The 5,546-nt window shown below is 39.2% G+C and overlaps 1 pseudogene; it reads right to left on the minus strand.

The window, feature by feature from the left end:
* Positions 1-2,276: 2,276 nt before the first annotated feature.
* On the minus strand, positions 2,277-2,958 carry LOC119361479 (annotated as a pseudogene).
* Positions 2,959-5,546: the final 2,588 nt, after the last annotated feature.

Below are 5,546 nucleotides of genomic sequence, written 5' to 3' on the forward strand. Positions count from 1 at the left end.
ATATAAACTAGACTGTTTTCTTTCAAATTTGTGAATATGTATTATTCTACTTTCGATCCGTTGCAATGCACTGGCACATTGCTAGTAACAAACTGAAGAAAAGGGTAGGTCTATCAATCTCCATGTGCGTATAGGTAGACAACACGGTATGTAGAGGACCGAACCCCTTGATATACTAGAAGGGTGGTTTAATAACGACGAGCAAAACATCCCTCCCTTGATGGATACGGCACATTACTTACTAAACAGTAAGACTCAGCTACCTACGCCTCTCATCTGGCACGCGTACCACCTGCCCCTCAATAACCGCATCAGATCTATCGTCCTAGCTCAATCCGGGTGATAAAGAGGGCATGTAGTCGGGCCGTTCGTGGTGTGGATGCTTGCCGCTCCGCTAGCAGGAGAGGTGTACCCTCGTCCGATCAGCCGAGACGCAAAACTCTAACTCGTGGGAGCAATGGTGGATTTCGACTTTCGCAAAAAAAATGGTGGATTTCGACGCGTGCATACAATAGAGACGAGAGGCTGCCAGTGGTGAGTTCCTTTACACAGTCATCTCCACATCGCCGTCTATAGGATGATTATATGGCCCGGTGTAAGTGGATTGTCGTCAAATTGCTATATATGTTAGAAACCATAGATATAGATCCTCAGTCCTGGCCATGAGTTAGCTAATTTCATTCTGTTTTCGACCAAGAGGTGTCATCTATCTACCCCAAGAGGAGTAATAAGCAGGATATCTTGGTCAAACTGAGAAAAAAAAGATGGTTTTTCAAAAAGGCTGCCATGTAAATCTGGCACTGCATCATTGCCATTTGTGATTTTTACAGTATCTGCTTATTACAGGTCGCCTTGTATTAATTTTGTAATTATTGAACATTATCATTTCTATTAGCGGTAAATAGGGATCTGCTTAGGAACTAATATCTGTAGATTTGTCTTTTGTGAATGGTTCCAAAATTTGACCACTTGAATTATTTATGTGCGCTGCAGATGCAAGATGAAGCTATATTGTTTGAAGTTTTGGTGTCTCCTGGGCACAAGATTCATTTAACAGAGCTGCTAATGTTGGATATCTAAATGCTCCGTTGGAAGTTTCCAGAAAATAATGTTTGAAGGGATATATTTAGTACTGATCTTTTTCACAGAAGAGCGTTCTCTATCCACTGCTACTTGTTCTAACATAATAGAGATTACGGTTTCAGGTATAATTCCATATTATTTAAAGTTACATCAGTCCTACAATATATACATTAACCCTTTTCCCTTAAATTATATGCATATATTTTCTTGGCACTGCTGTTGTCTGGAGATGTTACTAAGTGTGTATCCAAATTAATAAGTTTGAAATGGATATGTATCGTGTATAGCTATTGGAGAGAGTTCTCCCTACATCTTTGGTCATTTTGGTTGACGTATTTTCTATTTTTACTACAGTACTTATCAACACTCAATTTAATGACACCTTATTGAAATCTCGGTTTTCATCGACGTGATGATATGATACTGCATACTACAGTGATAGCTTGATAAAAAATGAGGTCCAAGTAACAGTGACCACTGACTTAGTTGCCAAGTAGTTCTATGAACATGCATCTGTTTAAGTTCTCACCAATTGTAACTTATTGTGTATTCATTGAGTATGGTGAGTTTGTGATCATGTATAGCCTTTTGATTAACAATTCCAAATTCAAGAATAATCTACCTCATAGAGGAATACAGAAAGAGAACAAATGAGTCTATGTAATATTTAATCACAATTCATTTATTAGAATCCCATGGCATTTGGAATTACTAATTTGATGCAATAATTCATTCACATGTACTATTCTTTGCAAAAAAACGTCCCTCTTTCAATCTACTTGATTACTTGGGTTTGGTTTTTATTTGAAATCATTAAATTTTTAACTATGTAAAATCACCAATATTGAGAAATAATATGATTTAAATATAAAGAAATTCAACTACTATATTTGATATCTCCATATATCTATGCAAATTCTGCAAATTTTATCACCAAAACTAACGGGCGCGGCAACGCGCACCATCATGGTCTAGTAGTTCTTGGTAGTACGAAGGTTGGGGATCTCGATCCAAGGTCATGCAAGCATCAAAAGCATCATATGCCGATGACTCAACCATCAAAGGAGGACATAGAGCCATGGTGAGAGAACCAACCATCTGGACATCATCGGGCACTTGCACCAAATGAAAGATGTCTTCCTACAAAAAAAAGAGTTTGTGTCGCTAGAGGAGTTTTTTTTCGATAAGGGGTTTTACCCCAGCCTCTGCATCAGAAAGATGCATACAGCCGTAACATAGTCATAGGACCAACCATTAACATTACATGGGTCTTTGGCACCATCGGAGTGAAGTTGACATGTGCAATACGAGGTGGCAGCATAGCCAGTGTCAAGGCCTTGTTGTTGTGATAGATGCAATGCATGTGCGGAGCCTGAACAGAGTTTCTCGAGGCATGTGTTGACATCTCGAGGCGTGTGTTGACATCCATGAGGTACTTCTTAACCCTCCATTTGAGGACGAGGGACATGTGATCAGGCATGCCATCAAAGCACCGATGGTCGCGGACGAAGAGGTCACTAAGCACAACCTTGATCTCCAGGTCACAATTCTTCCGCTCGACATCCAAAAACTTATCCTTCGTCTTGTTGAACATCTCTTGGGTGAAGCTTGTGTCTTCCTTCTTATTCTTGGAATTTTTAATTCGAGCCTCTCGTCGTACCGCTGCAGGATCTCTTTAGCTTCCTTCAACGATGGCCAGAGCACTTCCGTCTGGGCCTCGCCGGGAAGGTACCAGAAGAGGCAAGTTTGGATGTCACAAAGGATAGCAAGCTCTTGGGCCTTCTTCGCAAGCATGGGTAGACCCTTCCTCATCGTTGCCTTGCGCTTCGCTGCGTCGACGATCCATTGGATCTTAGCCTTCCCTCGACGGGCCATCTCTTCTATTTGGTTGGTGCGAGGTGAAGGACGGGAAAGGGTCCATTGTATAGCACGGTTTCTTAAATTGGATGGCCATAACCAGTGTGCAAATACGTATGGAAACACAAAATTGTTTTTGTTTCCGGAGGTCAATCCGTAGATATCCCCATTTTACAGCCAGAATTCTCCAGATGGTCATAATTGAATGATACTAAAATACTGCCATGTAAGGGAATGTAGCATATTTTTATTTTCATAGATCAATATACACACCCTCTAAGGCAGAGCAGTCATGCAGAGAACACAAATGCTAGTCCTAGATTAGGACTTTGGGCATAAATGATAGTTGTATGACTAGACTAGGACCTTGGCCTTCGAGGTAGATGTCGGAAACTTTGTGGTCTTCAAACACTTTTTATAGGGAAACTGGATTACATAAATGATAGTTGTCAAAAAAAATCCTTTGTTATGAGTAGGATGGCATATTCTCAAGGTGTTCAAATGTTGGTGTAGGAAAATATATCTTGTTTACCATTATTTACCTATTTTGGTGATTCACTTAGCTAGGGAAACTGGATTGTTCTGCGTGATGTGACTTTGTTTTGTATTTGTTTGAATTGACTAATGATCTTTATGTTTCCTTCCAATAAAGAAGGATATATGTTGTACCACTCAATGATTATGCATGGAGACCCACTAGCATCATCGTTAACTAATATTCAACTCGAGTTCTTGATCCAACATTGTTCTCTCCTTCTCCTCCTATACTTTAGCTGGCAACTCAGTCACCACTACCGCAATAGTTAGAAGAATAAAATGCCATTGCTTGACTGACTACTATCATTGCTAGACTCATGCATTACGATTCCCATTTTTTCAACTCACAACTCATGCATTACTATCCCGTACCGAGGTTTGTTTCCAGGCTAGTTGTTTCCTTTGTGACTTTGCAATGTTGGTGCTCTGATTTAAAAAAAATAGTCATCATGTGTTTAAAAAGTCACCATCATTTATCGATAAGGTAATTGCTCATGTTAAAAACGGTTTTTATCATATATGCCACTAGTTGTGTCCCACTACTCGGTTTTGCCACTAGGAATTTCAACTGCTCAAAAATGCCAGCGCTTCGTTAGCCGCATGCTTAAAAATACCACTAGACACCGTTACTATCAACTCAAATCACGTTTACCATGTTATATGACCAAAATACCCTGGAACATGTCAGCTCGTCCTCTATCCCACTATGATAAAGTGTGGGTCCCACTTAATCCCCAACAACGTTCTTATTTTCCTCTGTAATTAGTCACTTGCTTAGACTTGACAAGTGGGGCCACACTTATAATTGTGAGATAGAGAGAGCTAGCATGTGGGTCTATGGTATTTTGGTCATATAACATGGCATATTTGAGCAAGCATCTCACGGAGTGATGGCATTTTTGAACATTTGTAACTTCTAATAGCAAAACTCAGAGTGGATCAAACTAGTGGCATAAATGATAACCACCCTTTTAAAAAATCACATGTATTTAGAAAAGTGTCCATGTGTATTAAAAAGAATGTTCAACATGTATGAAAAAAATGTTCAATGTATATAAGAAAATATTTACCGTATATTCAGTAAAATGTTGACACATATTTGAAAAATATTCACTGCATGCTTTAAAATTGTTCGCCAGATATGTAAAAAATTCAATGTGAATATAACAAATGTTCAACATATATAGGAAAACATTCAATGTGTCTTTAAAAATTATTTTACATGTATATAAGAAATGTTCAACCTGTATACAGAAAATAAGTCGACAAGTATACAAAAAATGTTGAATCTCTACTAAAAATAAACAACATGTACTGAAAAAATGTAAAGAAAACTGAAAAAAGAAAGAGTATTAAAGGAAAAAATGATAAACTGAAGAAAAACTGGTTAAACTGGTAGAGAAAAACATGTAAATAGAAAGAAGTGAAAAAAATCTAACGGAATCGTCAGGAAGCCACACAGAAGGTTGCAAGACCGTTGATGTTTTTGTAGGGTAAAACCACCAATGTTAGATCCCCAAAACCGCCATTGGGCGAGCCCACTTTAGACGAAAATGTAGGGTAGACTAATATCTGTATGGCAAATTAAGCCAGACATAGCATTGGGGCTGTCGATGCACAAACCGAGATACCCTTCTTGAGCATGGGTTTGTCGCCTTTAACCATGGGCTTTACTCTTGCTTTATTGTTTATTTTTAGGATGGAATGGGTTAAAGAATGTGAATTCACTGCCAAATGTCCCTTGGGTCTCCTGGAGCGGCTGTGCCTCGCTTGCTTATAGCAAGGGGAGCCCCTAGTCGGCGCCTTCAGCGCCGATTACACAACTTGGCGCCTGCACGTTTTTCGATTGGGCCGGTATCGAATCTGGCCCATTACATGCTAACGAGCAGTGGGAGAACTGGAGTTCGAACTCAGCACCTCAAGTACCAAGACTAACGCAGCAACCACTAGACCAAGCTCTTCTTGCTGTCCGTTAATAGAAAACAGTTCTAGTTATTGCTTTCAGTAAAACGTAACTTAAATTTAAAAATCACTTGAAAAGTTCATCGGTTTTGAAAAAGTTCATCAAC

Source organism: Triticum dicoccoides, chromosome 2B (assembly GCF_002162155.2).
Source record: "Triticum dicoccoides isolate Atlit2015 ecotype Zavitan chromosome 2B, WEW_v2.0, whole genome shotgun sequence".
Classification (NCBI taxonomy): domain Eukaryota; kingdom Viridiplantae; phylum Streptophyta; class Magnoliopsida; order Poales; family Poaceae; genus Triticum; species Triticum dicoccoides.